A 24,463-nucleotide genomic window follows, 5' to 3' on the forward strand; every position below is an offset into this window, starting at 1 on the left:
ACCGGGAATGCTGGCGGACGGGATTGTTAGCTGGTTCCGGAAAAATTGCAGGAATAGTAGTGGACACCGGGAATGCTGGTCTGCGAGATTGTTAGTGGGTGCCGAAAAATTGCAGGAATAGTAGTGGACACCGAGAATGCTGGCGGACGAGATTGTTAGAGGGTGTCGGAAAAATTGCAGGAATAGTAGTCGACACCGGGAATGCTGGCGGACGGGATTGTTAGCTGGTTCCGGAAAAATTGCAGGAATAGTACTGGACACCGGGAATGCTGGCGGACGGAATTGTTAGCTGGTTCCGGAAAAATCGCAGGAATAGTACTGGACTCCGGGGATGCTGGCGGACGGAATTGTTAGCTGGTTCCGGAAAAATTGCAGGAATAGTAGTGGACACCGGGAATGCTGGTGGGCGAGATTGTTAGTGGGTGCCGAAAAATTGCAGGAATAGTAGTGGACACCGGGAATGCTGGTGGGCGAGATTGTTAGTGGGTGTCGGAAAAATTGCAGGAATAGTAGACGACACCGGGAATGCTGGCGGACGGGATTGTTAGCTGGTTCCGGAAAAATTGCAGGAATAGTAGTGGACACCGGGAATGCTGGCGGACGAGATTGTTAGAGGGTGTCGGAAAAATTGCAGGAATAGTAGTCGACACCGGGAATGCTGGCGGACGGGATTGTTAGCTGGTTCCGGAAAAATCGCAGGAATAGTACTGGACTCCGGGGATGCTGGCGGACGGAATTGTTAGCTGGTTCCGGAAAAATTGCAGGAATAGTAGTCGACACCGGGAATGCTGGCGGACGGAATTGTTAGCTGGTTCCGGAAAAATCGCAGGAATAGTACTGGACTCCGGGGATGCTGGCGGACGGAATTGTTAGCTGGTTCCGGAAAAATTGCAGGAATAGTAGTGGACACCGGGAATGCTGGTGGGCGAGATTGTTAGTGGGTGCCGAAAAATTGCAGGAATAGTAGTGGACACCGGGAATGCTGGTGGGCGAGATTGTTAGTGGGTGTCGGAAAAATTGCAGGAATAGTAGACGACACCGGGAATGCTGGCGGACGGGATTGTTAGCTGGTTCCGGAAAAATTGCAGGAATAGTAGTGGACACCGGGAATGCTGGCGGACGAGATTGTTAGAGGGTGTCGGAAAAATTGCAGGAATAGTAGTCGACACCGGGAATGCTGGCGGACGGGATTGTTAGCTGGTTCCGGAAAAATTGCAGGAATAGTAGTGGACACCGGGAATGCTGGTGGGCGAGATTGTTAGTGGGTGCCGAAAAATTGCAGGAATAGTAGTGGACACCGGGAATGCTGGCGGACGGGATTGTTAGCTGGTTCCGGAAAAATTGCAGGAATAGTACTGGACACCGGGAATGCTGGCGGACGGGATTGTTAGCTGCTTCCGGAAAAATTGCAGGAATAGAACTGGACACCGGGAATGCTGGCGGACGGGATTGTTATTGGGTGCCGAAAAATTGCAGGAATAGTAGTGGACACCGGGAATGCTGGCGGACGAGATTGTTAGAGGGTGTCGGAAAAATTGCAGGAATAGTAGTCGACACCGGGAATGCTGGCGGACGGGATTGTTAGCTGGTTCCGGAAAAATTGCAGGAATAGTAGTGGACACCGGGAATGCTGGTGGGCGAGATTGTTAGTGGGTGCCGAAAAATTGCAGGAATAGTAGTGGACACCGAGAATGCTGGCGGACGAGATTGTTAGAGGGTGTCGGAAAAATTGCAGGAATAGTAGTCGACACCGGGAATGCTGGCGGACGGGATTGTTAGCTGGTTCCGGAAAAATTGCAGGAATAGTACTGGACACCGGGAATGCTGGCGGACGGAATTGTTAGCTGGTTCCGGAAAAATCGCAGGAATAGTACTGGACTCCGGGGATGCTGGCGGACGGGATTGTTAGCTGGTTCCGAAAAAATTGCAGGAATAGTAGTGGACACCGGGAATGCTGGCGGACGGTACTGTTAGCTGGTTCCGGAAAAATTGCAGGAATAGTACTGGACTCCGGCGATAGCTGGCGGACGGGATTGTTAGCTGGTTCCGGAAAAATTGCAGGAATAGTAGTGGACACCGGGAATGATGGCGGACGGGATTGTTAGCTGGTTCCGGAAAAATCGCAGGAATAGTACTGGACTCTGGGGATGCTGGCAAACGGGATTGTTAGCTGGTTCCGGAAAAATTGCAGAAATAGAAGTGGACACCGGGAATGCTGGTGGACGGGATTGTTAGCTGGTTCCGGAAAAATTGCAGGAGTTGTAGTGGACACCGGGAATGATGGCGGACGGGATTGTTAGCTGGTTCTGGAAAAATTTCAGGAATAGTACTGGACTCCGTGGATGCTGGCGGACGGGATTGTTAGCTGGTTTCGGAAAAATTGCAGGAATGGTAGTGGACACCGGGAATGCTGACGGACGGGATTGTTAGCTGGTTCCGGAAAAATTGCAGGATTAGTAGTGGACACCGGGAATGATGGCGGACGGGATTGTTAGCTGGTTCCGGAAAAATTGCAGGAATAGTAGTGGACACCGGGAATGATGGCGGACGGGATTGTTAGTGGGTGCCGAAAAATTGCGGGAATAGTCGTGGACACCGGGAATGCTGGGGGAGGGGATTGTTAGCTGGTTTGGAAAAATAGCAGGCATAGTAGTGGACACCGGGAATGCTGGCGGACGAGATAGTTAGCGAGCGCCGCAAAGATTTCGGGAATAGTACTGGACACCGGGAATGCTGGCGGACGAGATTGTTAGCTGGTTCCGGAAAAATCGCAGTCATATTAGTGGACACCGGGAATGCTGGCGGACAAGATTGTTAGCGAGCGCCGCAAAAATTGCGGGAATAGCACTGGACACCGGGAATGCTGGCGGACCAGATTGTTAGCTGGTTGCGGAAAAATGGCAGGCATAGTAGTGGACACCGGGAATGCTGGCGGACGAGATTGTTAGCGAGCGCCGCAAAAATTGCGGGAATAGTAGTGGACACGAGGAATACTGGCGGACGAGATTGTTAGCTGGTTCCGGAAAAATTGCAGGAATGGTAGTGGACACCGGGAATGCTGACGGACGGGATTGTTAGCTGGTTCCGGAAAAATTGCAGGAATAGTAGTGGACACCGGGAATGCTGGTGGACGGGATTGTTAGATGGTTCCGGAAAAATTGCAGGAATGGTAGTGGACACCGGGAATGCTGACGGACGGGATTGTTAGCTGGTTCCGGAAAAATTGCAGGAATAGTAGTGGACACCGGGAATGCTGGCGGACGAGATTGTTAGCTGGTCGCGGAAAAATTGCAGGAATGGTAGTGGACACCGGGAATGCTGGTGGACGGGATTGTTAGCTGGTTCCGGAAAAATTGCAGGAATAGTACTGGACACCGGGAATGATGGCGCACGGGATTATTAGTGGGTGCCGAAAAATTCCGGGAATAGTAGTGGACACCAGGAATGCTGGTGGGCGAGATTGTTAGTGGGTGCCGAAAAATTGCAGGAATAGCAGTGGACACCAGGAATGCTGGCGGACGAGATTGTTAGCTGGTTCCGGAAAAATTGCAGGAATAGTAGTGGACACCGGGAATGCTGGTGGGCGAGATTGTTAGTGGGTGCCGAAAAATTGTGGGAATAGTAGTGGACACCAGGAATGCTGGCGGACGAGATTGTTAGCGAGGGCCGCAAAATTGCGGGAATAGTACTGGACACCGGGAATGCTGGCGGACGAGATTGTTAGAGGGTGTCGGAAAAATTGCAGGAATAGTAGTCGACACCGGGAATGCTGGCGGACGGGATTGTTAGCTGGTTCCGGAAAAATTGCAGGAATAGTACTGGACACCGGGAATGCTGGCGGACCGGATTGTTATTGGGTGCCGAAAAATTGCAGGAATAGTAGTGGACACCGGGAATGCTGGCGGACGAGATTGTTAGAGGGTGTCGGAAAAATTGCAGAAATAGTAGTCGACACCGGGAATGCTGGCGGACGGGATTGTTAGCTGGTTCCGGAAAAATTGCAGGAATAGTAGGGGACACCGGGAATGCTGGTGGGCGAGATTGTTAGTGGGTGCCGAAAAATTGCAGGAATAGTAGTGGACACCGGGAATGCTGTTGGACGGGATTGTTAGCTGGTTCCGGAAAAATTGCAGGAATAGTACTGGACACCGGGAATGCTGGCGGACGGGATTGTTATTGGGTGCCGAAAAATTGCAGGAATAGTAGTGGACACCGGGAATGCTGGCGGACGAGATTGTTAGAGGGTGTCGGAAAAATTGCAGGAATAGTAGTGGACACCGGGAATGCTGGCGGACGGGATTGTTAGCTGGTTCCGGAAAAATTGCAGGAATAGTAGTGGACACCGGGAATGCTGGTGGGCGAGATTGTTAGTGGGTGTCGGAAAAATTGCAGGAATAGTAGTCGACACCGGGAATGCTGGCGGACGGGATTGTTAGCTGGTTCCGGAAAATTGCAGGAATAGTAGGGGACACCGGGAATGCTGGCGGACGAGATTGTTAGAGGGTGTCGGAAAAATTGCAGGAATAGTAGTCGACACCGGGAATGCTGGCGGACGGGATTGTTAGCTGGTTCCGGAAAAATTGCAGGAATAGTAGTGGACACCGGGAATGCTGGTGGGCGAGATTGTTAGTGGGTGCCGAAAAATTGCAGGAATAGTAGTGGACACCGGGAATGCTGGTGGGCGAGATTGTTAGTGGGTGTCGGAAAAATTGCAGGAATAGTAGACGACACCGGGAATGCTGGCGGACGGGATTGTTAGCTGGTTCCGGAAGAATTGCAGGAATAGTAGTGGACACCGGGAATGCTGGCGGACGAGATTGTTAGAGGGTGTCGGAAAAATTGCAGGAATAGTAGTCGACACCGGGAATGCTGGCGGACGGGATTGTTAGCTGGTTCCGAAAAAATTGCAGGAATAGTAGTGGACACCGGGAATGCTGGTGGGCGAGATTGTTAGTGGGTGCCGAAAAATTGCAGGAATAGTAGTGGACACCGGGAATGCTGGCGGACGGGATTGTTAGCTGGTTCCGGAAAAATTGCAGGAATAGTACTGGACACCGGGAATGCTGGCGGACGGGATTGTTAGCTGCTTCCGGAAAAATTGCAGGAATAGAACTGGACACCGGGAATGCTGGCGGGCGGGATTGTTATTGGGTGCCGAAAAATTGCAGGAATAGTAGTGGACACCGGGAATGCTGGCGGACGAGATTGTTAGAGGGTGTCGGAAAAATTGCAGGAATAGTAGTCGACACCGGGAATGCTGGCGGACGGGATTGTTAGCTGGTTCCGGAAAAATTGCAGGAATAGTAGTGGACACCGGGAATGCTGGTGGGCGAGATTGTTAGTGGGTGCCGAAAAATTGCAGGAATAGTAGTGGACACAGAGAATGCTGGCGGACGAGATTGTTAGAGGGTGTCGGAAAAATTGCAGGAATAGTAGTCGACACCGGGAATTCTGGCGGACGGGATTGTTAGCTGGTTCCGGAAAAATTGCAGGAATAGTACTGGACACCGGGAATGCTGGCGGACGGAATTGTTAGCTGGTTCCGGAAAAATCGCAGGAATAGTACTGGACTCCGGGGATGCTGGCGGACGGGATTGTTAGCTGGTTCCGAAAAAATTGCAGGAATAGTAGTGGACACCGGGAATGCTGGCGGACGGTACTGTTAGCTGGTTCCGGAAAAATTGCAGGAATTGTACTGGACTCCGGCGATAGCTGGCGGACGGGATTGTTAGCTGGTTCCGGAAAAATTGCAGGAATAGTAGTGGACACCGGGAATGATGGCGGACGGGATTGTTAGTGGGTGCCGAAAAATTTCGGGAATGGTACTGGACACCGGGAATGCTGGCGGACGGGATTGTTAGCTGGTTCCGGAAAAGTCGCAGGAATAGTACTGGACTCTGGGGATGCTGGCAAACGGGATTGTTAGCTGGTTCCGGAAAAATTGCAGAAATAGAAGTGGACACCGGGAATGCTGGTGGACGGGATTGTTAGCTGGTTCCGGAAAAATTGCAGGAGTTGTAGTGGACACCGGGAATGATGGCGGACGGGATTGTTAGCTGGTTCCGGAAAAATTGCAGGAATAGTACTGGACTCCGGGGATGCTGGCGGACGGGATTGTTAGCTGGTTTCGGAAAAATTGCCGGAATGGTAGTGGACACCGGGAATGCTGACGGACGGGATTGTTAGCTGGTTCCGGAAAAATTGCAGGATTAGTAGTGGACACCGGGAATGATGGCGGACGGGATTGTTAGCTGGTTCCGGAAAAATTGCAGGAATAGTAGTGGACACCGGGAATGATGGCGGACGGGATTGTTAGCTGGTTCCGGAAAAATTGCAGGAATAGTACTGGACTCCGGGGATGCTGGCGGACGGGATTGTTAGCTGGTTTCGGAAAAATTGCCGGAATGGTAGTGGACACCGGGAATGCTGACGGACGGGATTGTTAGCTGGTTCCGGAAAAATTGCAGGATTAGTAGTGGACACCGGGAATGATGGCGGACGGGATTGTTAGCTGGTTCCGGAAAAATTGCAGGAATAGTAGTGGACACCGGGAATGATGGCGGACGGGATTGTTAGTGGGTGCCGAAAAATTGCGGGAATAGTCGTGGACACCGGGAATGCTGGGGGAGGGGATTGTTAGCTGGTTTGGAAAAATTGCAGGAATAGTAGTGGACACCGGGAATGCTGGCGGACGGGATTGTTAGCTGGTTTGGAAAAATTGCAGGAATAGTAGAGGACACCGGGAATGCTGGCGGACGAGATTGTTAGCGAACGCCGCAAAATTGCGGGAATAGTACTGGACACCGGAAATGCTGGCGGACGGGATTGTTAGCTGGTTCCGGAAAAATGCAGGAATAGTAGTTTACACCGGGAATGCTGGCGGACGGGATTGTTAGCTGGTTCCGGAAAAATTGCAGGAATAGTACTGGACACCGGGAATGCTGGCAGACGAGATTGTTAGCTGGTTCCGGAAAAATTGCAGGAATAGTAGTGGACACCGGGCATGCTGGCGGACGGGATTGTTATTGGGTGCCGAAAAATTGCGGGAATAGTAGTGGACACCAGGAATGCTGGCGGACGAGATTGTTAGCTGGTTCCGGAAAAATTGCAGGCATAGTAGTGGACACCGGGAATGCTGGCGGACGGGATTGTTAGCTGGTTCCGGAAAAATTGCAGGCATAGTAGTGGACACCGGGAATGCTGGCGGACGAGATTGTTAGCTGGTTCCGGAAAAAAATGCGGGAATAGTAGTGGACACCGGGAATGCTTGCGGACGGGATTGTTAGCTGGTTCCTGAAAAATTGCAGGCATAGGAGTCGACACCGGGAATGATGGCGGACGGGATTGTTAGCTCGCTCCGGAAAAATTGCAGGAATAGCAGTGGACACCGGGAATGCTGGCGGACGGGATAGTTAGCTGGTTCCGGAAAAATTGCAGGAATAGTACTGGACTCCGGGGATGCTGGCGGACGGGATTGTTAGCTGGTTCCGTAAAAATTGCAGGAATAGTAGTGGACACCGGGAATGCTGACGGACGGGATTGTTAGCTGGTTCCGGAAAAATTGCAGGAATAGTAGTGGACAACGGGAATGCTGGTGGACGAGATTGTTATCGATAGCAGGAAAAATTGCGAGAATAGTACTGGGCACCGGGAATGCTGACGGACGGGATTCTTAGCTGGTTCCCGAAAAATTGCAGGAATGGTAGTCGACACCGGGAATGCTGGCGGACGGGATTGTTATTGGATGCCGAAAAATTGCGGGAATAGTAGTGGACACCAGGAATGCTGGCGGACGAGATTGTTAGCTGGTTCCGGAAAAATTGCAGGCATAGTAGTGGACACCGGGAATGCTGGTGGACGGGATTGTTAGTGGGTGCCGAAACATTGCGGGAAGTGTAGTGGACACCGGGAATGCTGGCGGACGAGATTGTTAGAGGGTGTCGGAAAAATTGCAGGAATAGTAGTCGACACCGGGAATGCTGGCGGACGGGATTGTTAGCTGGTTCCGAAAAAATTGCAGGAATAGTAGTGGACACCGGGAATGCTGGTGGGCGAGATTGTTAGTGGGTGCCGAAAAATTGCAGGAATAGTAGTGGACACCGGGAATGCTGGCGGACGGGATTGTTAGCTGGTTCCGGAAAAATTGCAGGAATAGTACTGGACACCGGGAATGCTGGCGGACGGGATTGTTAGCTGCTTCCGGAAAAATTGCAGGAATAGAACTGGACACCGGGAATGCTGGCGGACAGGATTGTTATTGGGTGCCGAAAAATTGCAGGAATAGTAGTGGACACCGGGAATGCTGGCGGACGAGATTGTTAGAGGGTGTCGGAAAAATTGCAGGAATAGTAGTCGACACCGGGAATGCTGGCGGACGGGATTGTTAGCTGGTTCCGGAAAAATTGCAGGAATAGTAGTGGACACCGGGAATGCTGGTGGGCGAGATTGTTAGTGGGTGCCGAAAAATTGCAGGAATAGTAGTGGACACAGAGAATGCTGGCGGACGAGATTGTTAGAGGGTGTCGGAAAAATTGCAGGAATAGTAGTCGACACCGGGAATTCTGGCGGACGGGATTGTTAGCTGGTTCCGGAAAAATTGCAGGAATAGTACTGGACACCGGGAATGCTGGCGGACGGAATTGTTAGCTGGTTCCGGAAAAATCGCAGGAATAGTACTGGACTCCGGGGATGCTGGCGGACGGGATTGTTAGCTGGTTCCGAAAAAATTGCAGGAATAGTAGTGGACACCGGGAATGCTGGCGGACGGTACTGTTAGCTGGTTCCGGAAAAATTGCAGGAATAGTACTGGACTCCGGCGATAGCTGGCGGACGGGATTGTTAGCTGGTTCCGGAAAAATTGCAGGAATAGTAGTGGACACCGGGAATGATGGCGGACGGGATTGTTAGTGGGTGCCGAAAAATTTCGGGAATGGTACTGGACACCGGGAATGCTGGCGGACGGGATTGTTAGCTGGTTCCGGAAAAATCGCAGGAATAGTACTGGACTCTGGGGATGCTGGCAAACGGGATTGTTAGCTGGTTCCGGAAAAATTGCAGAAATAGAAGTGGACACCGGGAATGCTGGTGGACGGGATTGTTAGCTGGTTCCGGAAAAATTGCAGGAGTTGTAGTGGACACCGGGAATGATGGCGGACGGGATTGTTAGCTGGTTCCGGAAAAATTGCAGGAATAGTACTGGACTCCGGGGATGCTGGCGGACGGGATTGTTAGCTGGTTTCGGAAAAATTGCAGGAATGGTAGTGGACACCGGGAATGCTGACGGACGGGATTGTTAGCTGGTTCCGGAAAAATTGCAGGATTAGTAGTGGACACCGGGAATGATGGCGGACGGGATTGTTAGCTGGTTCCGGAAAAATTGCAGGAATAGTAGTGGACACCGGGAATGATGGCGGACGGGATTGTTAGTGGGTGCCGAAAAATTGCGGGAATAGTCGTGGACACCGGGAATGCTGGGGGAGGGGATTGTTAGCTGGTTTGGAAAAATTGCAGGAATAGTAGTGGACACCGGGAATGCTGGCGGACGGGATTGTTAGCTGGTTTGGAAAAATTGCAGGAATAGTAGAGGACACCGGGAATGCTGGCGGACGAGATTGTTAGCGAACGCCGCAAAATTGCGGGAATAGTACTGGACACCGGAAATGCTGGCGGACGGGATTGTTAGCTGGTTCCGGAAAAATGCAGGAATAGTAGTTTACACCGGGAATGCTGGCGGACGGGATTGTTAGCTGGTTCCGGAAAAATTGCAGGAATAGTACTGGACACCGGGAATGCTGGCAGACGAGATTGTTAGCTGGTTCCGGAAAAATTGCAGGAATAGTAGTGGACACCGGGCATGCTGGCGGACGGGATTGTTATTGGGTGCCGAAAAATTGCGGGAATAGTAGTGGACACCAGGAATGCTGGCGGACGAGATTGTTAGCTGGTTCCGGAAAAATTGCAGGCATAGTAGTGGACACCGGGAATGCTGGCGGACGGGATTGTTAGCTGGTTCCGGAAAAATTGCAGGCATAGTAGTGGACACCGGGAATGCTGGCGGACGAGATTGTTAGCTGGTTCCGGAAAAAAATGCGGGAATAGTAGTGGACACCGGGAATGCTTGCGGACGGGATTGTTAGCTGGTTCCTGAAAAATTGCAGGCATAGGAGTCGACACCGGGAATGATGGCGGACGGGATTGTTAGCTCGCTCCGGAAAAATTGCAGGAATAGCAGTGGACACCGGGAATGCTGGCGGACGGGATAGTTAGCTGGTTCCGGAAAAATTGCAGGAATAGTACTGGACTCCGGGGATGCTGGCGGACGGGATTGTTAGCTGGTTCCGTAAAAATTGCAGGAATAGTAGTGGACACCGGGAATGCTGACGGACGGGATTGTTAGCTGGTTCCGGAAAAATTGCAGGAATAGTAGTGGACAACGGGAATGCTGGTGGACGAGATTGTTATCGATAGCAGGAAAAATTGCGAGAATAGTACTGGGCACCGGGAATGCTGACGGACGGGATTCTTAGCTGGTTCCCGAAAAATTGCAGGAATGGTAGTCGACACCGGGAATGCTGGCGGACGGGATTGTTATTGGATGCCGAAAAATTGCGGGAATAGTAGTGGACACCAGGAATGCTGGCGGACGAGATTGTTAGCTGGTTCCGGAAAAATTGCAGTCATAGTAGTGGACACCGGGAATGCTGGTGGACGGGATTGTTAGTGGGTGCCGAAACATTGCGGGAAGTGTAGTGGACACCGGGAATGCTGGCGGACGAGATTGTTAGCTGGTTCCGGAAAAATTGCAGGCATAGTAGTGGACACCGGGAATGCTGGCGGACGGGATTGTTAGTGGGTGCCGAAACATTGCGGGAAGAGTAGTGGACACCGGGAATGCTGGCGGACGAGATTGTTAGCGATCGCCGCTGAAATTGCAGGAATAGTACTGGACACCGGGAATGCTGGCGGACGGGATTGTTAGCTGGTTCCGGAAAAATTGCAGGCATAGTAGTGGACACCGGGAATGCTGGCGGACGGGATTGTTAGTGGGTGCCGAAACATTGCGGGAAGAGTAGTGGACACCGGGAATGCTGGCGGACGAGATTGTTAGCGAGCGCCGCTGTAATTGCGGGAATAGTACTGGACACCGGGAATGCTGGCGGACGGGATTGTTAGCTGGTTCCGGAAAAATTGCAGGAATAGTAGTCGACACCGGGAATGCTGGCGGACGGGATTGTTAGCTGGTTCCGGAAAAATTGCAGGCATAGTAGAGGACACCGGGAATGCTGGCGGACGAGATTGTTAGCTGGTTCCGGAAAAATTGCAGGCATAGTAGTGGACACCGGGAATGCTGACGGACGGGATTGTTAGTGGGTGCCGAAACATTGCGGGAAGAGTAGTGGACACCGGGAATGCTGGCGGACGAGATTGTTAGCGAGCGCCGCTTAAATTGCGGGAATAGTACTGGACACCGGAATGCTGGCGGACGGGATTGTTAGCTGGTTCCGGAAAAATTGCAGGAATAGTAGTCGACACCGGGAATGCTGGCGGACGGGATTGTTAGCTGGTTCCGGAAAATGCAGGAATAGTAGAGGACACCGGGAATGCTGGCGGACGGGATTGTTAGTGGGTGCCGAAACATTGCGGGAAGAGTAGTGGACACCGGGAATGCTGGCGGACGAGATTGTTAGCGAGCGCCGCTGAAATCGCGGGAATAGTACTGGACACCGGGAATGCTGGCGGACGGGATTGTTAGCTGGTTCCGGAAAAATTGCAGGAATAGTAGTCGACAGCGGGAATGCTGGCGGACGGGATTGTTAGCTGGTTCCGGAAAAATTGCAGGAATAGTAGTCGGCACCGGGAATGCTGGCGGACGGGATTGTTAGTGGGTGCCGAAACATTGCGGGAAGAGTAGTGGACACCGGGAATGCTGGCGGACGAGATTGTTAGCGAGCGCCGCTGAAATTGCGGGAATAGTACTGGGCACCGGGAATGCTGGCGGACGGGATTGTTAGCTGGTTCCGGAAAAATTGCAGGAATAGTAGTCGACACCGGGAATGCTGGCGGACGGGATTGTTAGCTGGTTCCGGAAAATGCAGGAATAGTAGAGGACACCGGGAATGCTGGCGGACGGGATTGTTAGTGGGTGCCGAAACATTGCGGGAAGAGTAGTGGACACCGCGAATGCTGGCGGACGAGATTGTTAGCGAGCGCCGCTGAAATTGCGGGAATAGTACTGGACACCGGGAATGCTGGCGGACGGGATTGTTAGCTGGTTCCGGAAAAATTGCAGGCATAGTAGTGGACACCGGGAATGCTGGTGGACGGGATTGTTAGCTGGTTCCGGAAAAATTGCAGGAATAGTACTGGACACCGGGAATGATGGCGCACGGGATTATTAGTGGGTGCCGAAAAATTCCGGGAATAGTACTGGACTCCGGGGATGCTGGCGGACGGGATTGTTAGCTGGTTCCGTAAAAATTGCAGGAATAGTAGTGGACACCGGGAATGCTGACGGACGGGATTGTTAGCTGGTTCCGGAAAAATTGCAGGAATAGTAGTGGACAACGGGAATGCTGGCGGACGAGATTGTTATCGATTGCAGGAAAAATTGCGAGAATAGTATTGGGCACCGGGAATGCTGACGGACGGGATTCTTAGCTGGTTCCGGAAAAATTGCAGGAATGGTAGTCGACACCGGGAATGCTGGCGGACGGGATTGTTATTGGATGCCGAAAAATTGCGGGAATAGTAGTGGACACCAGGAATGCTGGCGGACGAGATTGTTAGCTGGTTCCGGAAAAATTGCAGGCATAGTAGTGGACACCGGGAATGCTGGTGGACGGGATTGTTAGTGGGTGCCGAAACATTGCGGGAAGAGTAGTGGACACCGGGAATGCTGGCGGACGAGATTGTTAGCGATCGCCGCTGAAATTGCGGGAATAGTACTGGACACCGGGAATGCTGGCGGACGGGATTGTTAGCTGGTTCCGGAAAAATTGCAGGCATAGTAGTGGACACCGGGAATGCTGGCGGACGGGATTGTTAGCTGGTTCCGGAAAATGCAGGAATAGTAGAGGACACCGGGAATGCTGGCGGACGAGATTGTTAGCGAGCGCCGCTGAAATTGCGGGAATAGTACTGGACACCGGGAATGCTGGCGGACGGGATTGTTAGCTGGTTCCAGAAAAATTGCAGGAATAGTAGTCGACACCGGGAATGCTGGCGGACGGGATTGTTAGCTGGTTCCGGAAAATGCAGGAATAGTAGAGGACACCGGGAATGCTGGCGGACGGGATTGTTAGTGGGTGCCGAAACATTGCGGGAAGAGTAGTGGACACCGCGAATGCTGGCGGACGAGATTGTTAGCGAGCGCCGCTGAAATTGCGGGAATAGTACTGGACACCGGGAATGCTGGCGGACGGGATTGTTAGCTGGTTCCGGAAAAATTGCAGGCATAGTAGTGGACACCGGGAATGCTGGTGGACGGGATTGTTAGCTGGTTCCGGAAAAATTGCAGGAATAGTACTGGACACCGGGAATGATGGCGCACGGGATTATTAGTGGGTGCCGAAAAATTCCGGGAATAGTACTGGACTCTGGGGATGCTGGCGGACGGGATTGTTAGCTGGTTCCGTAAAAATTGCAGGAATAGTAGTGGACACCGGGAATGCTGACGGACGGGATTGTTAGCTGGTTCCGGAAAAATTGCAGGAATAGTAGTGGACAACGGGAATGCTGGCGGACGAGATTGTTATCGATAGCAGGAAAAATTGCGAGAATAGTATTGGGCACCGGGAATGCTGACGGACGGGATTCTTAGCTGGTTCCGGAAAAATTGCAGGAATGGTAGTCGACACCGGGAATGCTGGCGGACGGGATTGTTATTGGATGCCGAAAAATTGCGGGAATAGTAGTGGACACCAGGAATGCTGGCGGACGAGATTGTTAGCTGGTTCCGGAAAAATTGCAGGCATAGTAGTGGACACCGGGAATGCTGGTGGACGGGATTGTTAGTGGGTGCCGAAACATTGCGGGAAGAGTAGTGGACACCGGGAATGCTGGCGGACGAGATTGTTAGCGATCGCCGCTGAAATTGCGGGAATAGTACTGGACACCGGGAATGCTGGCGGACGGGATTGTTAGCTGGTTCCGGAAAAATTGCAGGCATAGTAGTGGACACCGGGAATGCTGGCGGACGGGATTGTTAGCTGGTTCCGGAAAATGCAGGAATAGTAGAGGACACCGGGAATGCTGGCGGACGAGATTGTTAGCGAGCGCCGCTGAAATTGCGGGAATAGTACTGGACACCGGGAATGCTGGCGGACGGGATTGTTAGCTGGTTCCGGAAAAATTGCAGGAATAGTAGTCGACACCGGGAATGCTGGCGGACGGGATTGTTAGCTGGTTCCGGAAAATGCAGGAATAGTAGAGGACACCGGGAATGCTGGCGGACGGGATTGTTAGTGGGTGCCGAAACATTGCGGGAAGAGTAGTGGACACCGCGAATGCTGGCGGACGAGATTGTTAGCGAGCGCCGCTGAAATTGCGGGAATAGTACTGGACACCGGGAATGCTGGCGGACGGGATTGTTAGCTGGTTCCGGAAAAATTGCAGGCATAGTAGTGGACACCGGGAATGCTGGTGGACGGGATTGTTAGCTGGTTCCGGAAAAATTGCAGGAATAGTACTGGACACCGGGAATGATGGCGCACGGGATTATTAGTGGGTGCCGAAAAATTCCGGGAATAGTACTGGACTCCGGGGATGCTGGCGGACGGGATTGTTAGCTGGTTCCGTAAAAATTGCAGGAATAGTAGTGGACACCGGGAATGCTGACGGACGGGATTGTTAGCTGGTTCCGGAAAAATTGCAGGAATAGTAGTGGACAACGGGAATGCTGGCGGACGAGATTGTTATCGATAGCAGGAAAAATTGCGAGAATAGTATTGGGCACCGGGAATGCTGACGGACGGGATTCTTAGCTGGTTCCGGAAAAATTGCAGGAATGGTAGTCGACACCGGGAATGCTGGCGGACGGGAGTGTTATTGGATGCCGAAAAATTGCGGGAATAGTAGTGGACACCAGGAATGCTGGCGGACGAGATTGTTAGCTGGTTCCGGAAAAATTGCAGGCATAGTAGTGGACACCGGGAATGCTGGTGGACGGGATTGTTAGTGGGTGCCGAAACATTGCGGGAAGAGTAGTGGACACCGGGAATGCTGGCGGACGAGATTGTTAGCGATCGCCGCTGAAATTGCGGGAATAGTACTGGACACCGGGAATGCTGGCGGACGGGATTGTTAGCTGGTTCCGGAAAAATTGCAGGCATAGTAGTGGACACCGGGAATGCTGGCGGACGGGATTGTTAGTGGGTGCCGAAACATTGCGGGAAGAGTTGTGGACACCGGGAATGCTGGCGGACGAGATTGTTAGCGAGCGCCGCTGAAATTGCGGGAATAGTACTGGACACCGGGAATGCTGGCGGACGGGATTGTTAGCTGGTTCCGGAAAATGCAGGAATGGTAGAGGACACCGGGAATGCTGGCGGACGGGATTGTTAGCTGGTTCCGGAAAAATTGCAGGAATAGTAGTCGACACCGGGAATGCTGGCGGACGGGATTGTTAGCTGGTTCCGGAAAAATTGCAGGCATAGTAGTGGACACCGGGAATGCTGGCGGACGAGATTGTTAGCTGGTTCCGGAAAAATTGCAGGCATAGTAGTGGATACCGGGAATGCTGGCGGACGGGATTGTTAGTGGGTGCCGAAACATTGCGGGAAGAGTAGTGGACACCGGGAATGCTGGCGGACGAGATTGTTAGCGAGCGCCGCTTAAATTGCGGGAATAGTACTGGACACCGGGAATGCTGGCGGACGGGATTGTTAGCTGGTTCCGGAAAAATTGCAGGAATAGTAGTCGACACCGGGAATGCTGGCGGACGGGATTGTTAGCTGGTTCCGGAAAATGCAGGAATGGTAGAGGACACCGGGAATGCTGGCGGACGGGATTGTTAGTGGGTGCCGAAACATTGCGGGAAGAGTAGTGGACACCGGGAATGCTGCCGGACGAGATTGCTAGCAGGTTTCGAAAAATTAGCGGGAACAGCCCTTGACACCAGAAGAGCTGCCGGACGAGATTGCTACCAGGTTTCGGAAAATTAGCGGGAACAGCCCTTGACACCAGACATGCTGCCGGACGGGATTGCTAGCGGGTTTCGGAAAATTAACAGGAACAGCAGTTGACACCAGAAACGCTGCCAAACGAGATTGTTAGCGGGTTTCGGAAAATTAGCGGGAACAGCCCTTGACAACAGAAATGCTGCCGGATGGGATTGCTAGCGGGTTTCGGTAAATTAGCGGAAACAGCCCTTGACACCAGAAATGCTGCCGGACGGGATTGCTAGCAGGTTTCGGAAAATTAGCGGGAACAACCCTTGACACCAGAAATGCTGCCGGACGGGATTGTTAGCGGGTTTCGGAAGATTAACAGGAACAGCAGTTGACACCAGAAATGCTGCCGCACGAGATTGCTAGCGGGTTTTGGAAAATTAGCGGGAACAGCCCTTGACACCAGAAATGCTGCCGGACGGGATTCCTAGCAGGTTTCGGAAAATTAGCGGGAACAGCCCTTGACACAAGAAATGCTGCCGGACGAGATTGCTAGCAGGTTTCGGAAATTTGGCGGGAACAGCCCTTGACACCAGAAATGCTGCCGGACGGGATTGCTAGCGGGTTTTGGAAAATTAACAAGAACAGCAGTTGACACCAGAAATGCTGCCGTACGAGATTGTTAGCGGGTTTCGGAAAAATAGCGGGAACAACCCTTGACACCAGAAATGCTGCCGGACGGTATTGCTAGCGGGTTTCGGAAAATTAACAGGAACAGCAGTTGACACCAGAAATGCTGCCGTACGAGATTGTTAGCGGGTTTCGGAAAAATAGCGGGAACAACCCTTGACACCAGAAATGCTGCCGGACGGTATTGCTAGCGGGTTTTGGAAAATTAACAGGAACAGCAGTTGACACCAGAAATGCTGCCGTACGAGATTGTTAGCGGGTTTCGGAAAAATAGCGGGAACAACCCTTGACACCAGAAATGCTGCCGGACGGTATTGCTAGCGGGTTTCGGAAAATTAACAAGAACAGCAGTTGACACCAGAAATGCTGCCGTACGAGATTGTTAGCGGGTTTCGGAAAAATAGCGGGAACAACCCTTGACACCAGAAATGCAGCCGGACGGTATTGCTAGCGGGTTTTGGAAAATTAACAAGAACAGCAGTTGACACCAGAAATGCTGCCGTACGAGATTGTTAGCGGGTTTCGGAAAAATAGCGGGAACAACCCTTGACACCAGAAATGCTGCCGGACGGTATTGCTAGCGGGTTTTGGAAAATTAACAGGAACAGCAGTTGACACCAGAAATGCTGCCGTACAAGATTGTTAGCGGGTTTCGGAAAAATAGCGGGAACAACCCTTGACACCAGAAATGCTGCCGGACGGTATTGCTAGCGGGTTTCGGAAAATTAGCGGGAACAGCCCTTGACACCAGGAATGCTGCCGGACGGGATTGTTAGCGGGTTTCGGAAACTTTGCGGAAAGAGCCGTTGACACCAGAAATGCTGCCGGACGGAATTGCTAGCGGGTTTCGGAAAATTAGCGAGAACAGCCCTTGACACCAGAAATGCTGCCGGACGGGATTGCTAGCGGGTTTTGGAAAATTAACGGGAACAGCAGTTGACACCAGAAATGCTGCCGTACGAGATTGTTAGCGGGTTTCGGAAAATTAGCGGGAACAGCCCTTGACACCAGAAATGCTGCCGGACGGGATTGCTTGCAGGTTTCGGAAAATTAGCGGGAACAGCCCTTGACACCAGAAATGCTGCCGGACGAGATTGCTTGCAGGTTTCGGAAAATTAGCGGGAACAGCCCTTGACACCAGAAATGCTGCCGGACGGGATTGTTAGCGGGTTTCGGAAGATTAACAGGAACAGCAGTTGACACCAGAAATGCTGCCGCACGAGATTGCTAGCAGGTTTTGGAAAATTAGCGGGAACAGCCCTTGACACCAGAAATGCTGCCGGACGGGATTCCTAGCAGGTTTCGGAAAATTAGCGGGAACAGCCCTTGACACAAGAAATGCTGCCGGACGAGATTGCTAGCAGGTTTCGGAAATTTGGCGGGAACAGCCCTTGACACCAGAAATGCTGCCGGACGGTATTGCTAGCGGGTTTTGGAAAATTAACAAGAACAGCAGTTGACACCAGAAATGCTGCCGTACGAGATTGTTAGCGGGTTTTGGAAAAATAGCGGGAACAACCCTTGACACCAGAAATGCTGCCGGACGGTATTGCTAGCGGGTTTCGGAAAATTAACAGGAACAGCAGTTGACACCAGAAATGCTGCCGTACGAGATTGTTAGCGGGTTTCGGAAAAATAGCGGGAACAACCCTTGACACCAGAAATGCTGCCGGACGGTATTGCTAGCGGGTTTTGGAAAATTAACAGGAACAGCAGTTGACACCAGAAATGCTGCCGTACGAGATTGTTAGCGGGTTTCGGAAAAATAGCGGGAACAACCCTTGACACCAGAAATGCTGCCGGACGGTATTGCTAGCGGGTTTCGGAAAATTAACAAGAACAGCAGTTGACACCAGAAATGCTGCCGTACGAGATTGTTAGCGGGTTTCGGAAAAATAGCGGGAACAACCCTTGACACCAGAAATGCTGCCGGACGGTATTGCTAGCGGGTTTCGGAAAATTAACGGGAACAGCAGTTGACGCCAGAAATGCTGGCGTACGCGATTGTTAGTGGGTTTCGGAAAATTAGCGGGAACAGCCCTTGACACCAGGAATGCTGCCGGACGGGATTGTTAGCGGGTTTCGGAAACTTAGCGGAAAGAGCCGTTGACACCAGAAATGCTGCCGGACGGAATTGCTAGCGGGTTTCGGAAAATTAGCGGGAACAGCCCTTGACACCAGAAATGCTGCCGGACGGTATTGCTAGCGGGTTTCGGAAAATTAACAAGAACAGCAGTTGACACCAGAAATGCTGCCGTACGAGATTGTTAGCGGGTTTCGGAAAAATAGCGGGAACAACCCTTGACACCAGAAATGCTGCCGGACGGGATTGCTAGCGGGTTTCGGAAAATTAACGGGAACAGCAGTTGACGCCAGAAATGCTGGCGTACGCGATTGTTAGTGGGTTTCGGAAAATTAGCGGGAACAGCCCTTGACACCAGGAATGCTGCCGGACGGGATTGTTAGCGGGTTTCGGAAACTTAGCGGAAAGAGCCGTTGACACCAGAAATGCTGCCGGACGGAATTGCTAGCGGGTTTCGGAAAAATAGCGGGAACAACCCTTGACACCAGAAATGCTGCCGGACGGTATTGCTAGCGGGTTTCGGAAAATTAACGGGAACAGCAGTTGACGCCAGAAATGCTGGCGTACGCGATTGTTAGTGGGTTTCGGAAAATTAGCGGGAACAGCCCTTGACACCAGGAATGCTGCCGGACGGGATTGTTAGCGGGTTTCGGAAACTTAGCGGAAAGAGCCGTTGACACCAGAAATGCTGCCGGACGGAATTGCTAGCGGGTTTCGGAAAAATAGCGGGAACAACCCTTGACACCAGAAATGCTGCCGGACGGTATTGCTAGCGGGTTTCGGAAAATTAACGGGAACAGCAGTTGACGCCAGAAATGCTGGCGTACGCGATTGTTAGTGGGTTTCGGAAAATTAGCGGGAACAGCCCTTGACACCAGGAATGCTGCCGGACGGGATTGTTAGCGGGTTTCGGAAACTTAGCGGAAAGAGCCGTTGACACCAGAAATGCTGCCGGACGGAATTGCTAGCGGGTTTCGGAAAAATAGCGGGAACAACCCTTGACACCAGAAATGCTGCCGGACGGGATTGCTAGCGGGTTTCGGAAAATTAACGGGAACAGCAGTTGACGCCAGAAATGCTGGCGTACGCGATTGTTAGTGGGTTTCGGAAAATTAGCGGGAACAGCCCTTGACACCAGGAATGCTGCCGGACGGGATTGTTAGCGGGTTTCGGAAACTTAGCGGAAAGAGCCGTTGACACCAGAAATGCTGCCGGACGGAATTGCTAGCGGGTTTCGGAAAAATAGCGGGAACAACCCTTGACACCAGAAATGCTGCCGGACGGTATTGCTAGCGGGTTTCGGAAAAATAGCGGGAACAACCCTTGACACCAGAAATGCTGCCGGACGGTATTGCTAGCGGGTTTCGGAAAATTAACGGGAACAGCAGTTGACACCAGAAATGCTGGCGTACGCGATTGTTAGTGGGTTTCGGAAAATTAGCGGGAACAGCCCTTGACACCAGGAATGCTGCCGGACGGGATTGTTAGCGGGTTTCGGAAACTTAGCGGAAAGAGCCGTTGACACCAGAAATGCTGCCGGACGGAATTGCTAGCGGGTTTCGGAAAAATAGCGGGAACAACCCTTGACACCAGAAATGCTGCCGGACGGTATTGCTAGCGGGTTTCGGAAAATTAACGGGAACAGCAGTTGACGCCAGAAATGCTGGCGTACGCGATTGTTAGTGGGTTTCGGAAAATTAGCGGGAACAGCCCTTGACACCAGGAATGCTGCCGGACGGGATTGTTAGCGGGTTTCGGAAACTTAGCGGAAAGAGCCGTTGACACCAGAAATGCTGCCGGACGGAATTGCTAGCGGGTTTCGGAAAAATAGCGGGAACAACCCTTGACACCAGAAATGCTGCCGGACGGTATTGCTAGCGGGTTTTGGAAAATTAACAAGAACAGCAGTTGACACCAGAAATGCTGCCGTACGAGATTGTTAGCGGGTTTCGGAAAAATAGCGGGAACAACCCTTGACACCAGAAATGCTGCCGGACGGTATTGCTAGCGGGTTTCGGAAAATTAACGGGAACAGCAGTTGACGCCAGAAATGCTGGCGTACGCGATTGTTAGTGGGTTTCGGAAAATTAGCGGGAACAGCCCTTGACACCAGGAATGCTGCGGGACGGGATTGTTAGCGGGTTTCGGAAACTTAGCGGAAAGAGCCGTTGACACCAGAAATGCTGCCGGACGGGATTGCTAGCGGGTTTTGGAAAATTAACGGGAACAGCAGTTGACACCAGAAATGCTGCCGTACGAGATTGTTAGCGGGTTTCGGAAAATTAGCGGGAACAGCCCTTGACACCAGAAATGCTGCCGAAAGGGATTGCTAGCGGGTTTCGGAAAATTACCGGGAACAGCCCTTGACACCAGAAATGCTGCAGGACGAGATTGTTAGCGGGTTTCGGAAAATTAGCGGGAACAGCCCTTGACACCAGAAATGCTGCCGGACGGGATTGCTAGCGGGTTTCGGAAAATTAACGGGAACAGCAGTTGACACCAGAAATGCTGCCGGACGGTATTGTTAGCCGGTTTTGGAAAATTAGCGGGTACAGCAGTTGACACCAGCAATGCTGCCGGACGGTATTGTTAGCGGTTTAGGAAAATTACCGGGAACAGCTTTTGACACCAGAAATGCTGCCGGACGAGATTGTTAGCGGGTTTCGGAAAATTAGCGGGAACAGCAGTTGACACCAGAAATCCTGCCGAACGGTATTGTTAGCGGTTTCGAAAAATTAGCGGGAACAGCAGTTGACACCAAAATGCTGCCGGATGGGATTGCTAGAGGGTTTCGGAAAATTAGCGGGAACAGCAGTTGACACCAGAAATGCTGTCGGACTTGAGTGTTAGCGGGTTTCGGAAAATTAGCGGCAACAGCACTTGACACCAGAAATGTTGGTTAACGAGATTGTTAGCGGGTGCCGAAGAAAGAACAGCGGGAACAGCAGTTGACCACACACATTCTGGCGTACGAGATTGTTAGCCGGTGGCGGAAAAATTGCGGGAATCGTAGTGGACACCGGGAATGCTGGCGGACGAGATTGTTAGCGGGTGTCGGAAAAATTGCGGGAGCAGTACTGGACACCGGGAACGCTGGCGGACGAGATTGTTAGGGGGCGTCGGAAAAATTGCGGGAGTGGAAGTGGACACCGGGAATGCTGGCGGACGAGATTGTTATCGATAGCCGGAAAAATTACGAGAGTAGTATTGGACACCGGGAATGCTGACGGATGGGATAGTTAGTGGGTGCCGAAAAATTGAGGGAATAGTAGTGGACACCGGGAATGCTGGCGGACGAGATTGTTATCGGGAGCCGGAAAAATTGCGAGAATACTAGTGGACACCGGGAATTCTGGTAGGCGAGATTTTTAGTGGGTGCCCAAATATTGCGGGAATAGTAGTGGACACCAGGAATGCTGGCCGACGAGATTCTTAGCGAGCGCCGCAAAATTGCGGGAATAGTACTGGACACCGGGAATGCTGGCGGACGAGATTGTTAGCGGGCGTCGGAAAAATTGCGGGAGTGGTAGTGGACACCGGGAATGCTGGCGGACGAGATTGTTATCGATAGCCGGAAAAATTGCGAGAATAGTCATGGACACCGGGAATGCTGACGGACGGGATTGTTAGCGGTTTCCGGAAAAATTGCAGGAATAGTAGTCGACACCGGGAATGCTGGCGGACGGGATTGTTAGTGGGTGCCGAAAAATTGCGGGAATAGTAGTGGACACCGGGAATGCTGGCGGACGAGATTGTTAGCGAGCGCCGCAAAAATACCGGGAATAGTAGTCGACACCGGGAATGCTGGCGGACGGGATTGTTAGCTGGTTCCGGAAAAATTGCAGGAATAGTAGTGGACACCGGGATTGCTGGAGGACGGGATTGTTAGCTGGTTCCAGAAAAATTGCAGGAATAGTACTGGACACCGGGAATGCTGGCGGACGAGATTGTTAGCTGGTTCCGGAAAAATTGCAGGCATAGTAGTGGACACCGGGCATGCTGGCGGACGGGATTGTTAGCAGGTTCCGGAAAAATTGCAGGCATAGTAGTGGACACCGGGAATGCTGGCGGACGAGATTGTTAGCGAGCGCCGCAAAAATTGCGGGAATAGTACTGGACACCGGGAATTCTGGAGGACGGGATTGCTAGCTGGTTCCGGAAAAATTGCAGGAATAGTAGTCGACACCGGGAATGCTGGCGGACGGGACTGTTAGCAGGTTGCGGAAAAATTGCAGGAATAGTAGTATACACCGGGAATGCTGGCGGACGAGATTGTTAGCTGGTTCCGGAAAAATTGCAGGCATATCAGTGGACACCGGGAATGCTGGCGGAAGAGATTGTTAGCTGGTTCCGGAAAAATCGCAGTCATAGTAGTGGACACCGGGAATGCTGGCGGACGAGATTGTTAGCGAGCGCCGCAAAAATTGCGGGAATAGCACTGGACACCGGGAATGCTGGCGGACCGGAGTGTTAGCTGGTTGCGGAAAAATGGCAGGCATAGTAGTGGACACCGGGAATGCTGGCGGACGAGATTGTTAGCGAGCGCCGCAAAAATTGCGGGAATAGTAGTGGACACGAGGAATGCTGGCGGACGAGATTGTTATCTGGTTCCGGAAAAATTGCAGGCATAGTAGTGGACACCGGGAATGCTGGCGGACGAGATTGTTAGCGAGCGCCGGAAAAAATTCGGGCATAGTACTGGACACCGGGAATGCTGGCGGACGGGATTGTTAGCTGGTTCCGGAAAAATTGCAGAAATAGTAGTCGACACCGGGAATGCTGGCGGACGGGATTCTTAGCTGGTTCCGGAAAAATTGCAGGAATAGTAGTCGACACCGGGAATGCTGGCGGACGGGATTGTTAGCTGGTTCCGGAAAAATTGCAGGAATAGTAGTGGACACCGGGAATGCTGGCGGGCGGGATTGTAAGCTGGTTCTGTAAAAATTGCAGGCATAGTAGTGGACACCGGGAATGCTGGCGGACGGGATTGTTAGCTGGTTCCGGAAAAATTGCAGGAATGGAAGTGGACACCGGGAATGCTGACGGACGGGATTGTTAGCTGGTTCCGGAAAAATTGCAGGAATAGTAGTGGACACCGGGAATGCTGGTGGACTGGATTGTTAGCTGGTTCCGGAAAAATTCCAGGAATAGTACTGGACACCGGGAATGATGGCGGACGGGATTGTTAGTGGGTGCCGAAAAATTGCGGGAATAGTAGTGGACACCAGGAATGCTGGCGGACGATATTGTTAGCTGGTTCCGGAAAAATTGCAGGAAGAGTAGTGGACACCGGAAATTCTGGTGGGCGAGATTGTTAGTGGCTGCCGAAAAATTGCGGGAATAGTAGTGGACACCGGAAATGCTGGCGGACGAGATTGTTAGCGGGTGTCGGAAAAATTGCGGGAGTAGTAGTAGACACCGGGAATGCTGGCGGACGAAATGTTATTTGGAGCGGGAAAAATTGCGAGAATAGTAGAGGACACCAGGAATTCTGGTGGGCGAGATTGTTAGTGGCTGCCGAAAAATTGCGGGAATAGTAGTGGACACCAGGAATGCTGGCGGACGAGATTGTTATTTGGAGCCG

This window comes from Ixodes scapularis, unplaced genomic scaffold, assembly GCF_016920785.2.
Source record: "Ixodes scapularis isolate PalLabHiFi unplaced genomic scaffold, ASM1692078v2 PGA_scaffold12__126_contigs__length_90152505, whole genome shotgun sequence".
NCBI lineage: Eukaryota > Metazoa > Arthropoda > Arachnida > Ixodida > Ixodidae > Ixodes > Ixodes scapularis.